The sequence below is a fragment of the Arachis ipaensis genome, chromosome B03 (genome assembly GCF_000816755.2).
Source record: "Arachis ipaensis cultivar K30076 chromosome B03, Araip1.1, whole genome shotgun sequence".
In the NCBI taxonomy this organism is placed as follows: Eukaryota; Viridiplantae; Streptophyta; class Magnoliopsida; order Fabales; family Fabaceae; genus Arachis; species Arachis ipaensis.
The window spans coordinates 104,746,330-104,747,327 of record NC_029787.2 but is presented as its reverse complement, the minus strand read 5'-3'; positions in this window follow the sequence as shown (position 1 = coordinate 104,747,327).

Genomic DNA, 998 nt, shown 5'->3' with positions numbered 1-998 from the left:
GTTTGTATTTAAAATTTGATATAAAAAATATTTTTAATTTACAGGTAAAAATAGTTTTAGATGGAGTTAATAGTCAAAATCATCTCTAAAAAGATATCTCGATCTCCATTTTCGTCCCCGAAAGATAAAATTAATCAAAAGCGTCCTCGAAAGTTACCGACGTTAATCGATTTCGTCCTTCCGTCATCTCAGTTGCTGAGGTGTGTAATGTTTGCTGAGCTGGAACGTTAAGTTCCAGCGTGGCACACTCCAGCATGGCTAACCCTAATGCTGAGTAGATATGTTTGTTTATTTAGCTCAAATTAATCCTAATGTTACAACCCTAACCTAATCCCAATCTGAAGCATAAACGTGTGTGATTCTCGTAGTAGTTGACCCTGTATGTTTGTTCAGTCGCTATTATGAGGACATTAAAAGCATACAAGGCCTTTTCACTACTACCATCCTTTTCATCTTCCTTATCTATGCTCAGAACCTCCCCATCGGAAGTTGCATCATCCTCGTCCTTGTCAACAGAAGTTGCATCACATTCAAGCGACGTTGATCCCCCTTCTTGATTGGCAAAAAGAATAAATGTGTCTGAGTTTTTTCTGGATCCAACTGGTCGGGCAGACACATGCTCTATCCCAAGACTACTGCTAGATGAACACTTTTTAGTTGTTCTTTGAAGTAAAATTTTACCAGATTTACAATTACTTAAGACAATTTCAATAAAGCCCAATAGAAACTTCAACCCTGGAAGCAAACTTTCATTGCCTACCAATTTATCCATCAACACAACAGTTCTCTTCAAAAGCTATTTCATTAATGACTCTCCTCTTGAAATCTTAACAATGAAACTAAAATATGACTTTGCTGCAAGTATATCAAATTGCAAAAATGCAGCATCAAGTGACAATAGCAAAGAATTAAAAATATGATGCTACAACTCTTTGGACCGTTCAGAGGTTGGTGATAGAAGGCATAGGATAAAATTCGTTGTTGATTCCTGTAGAAAA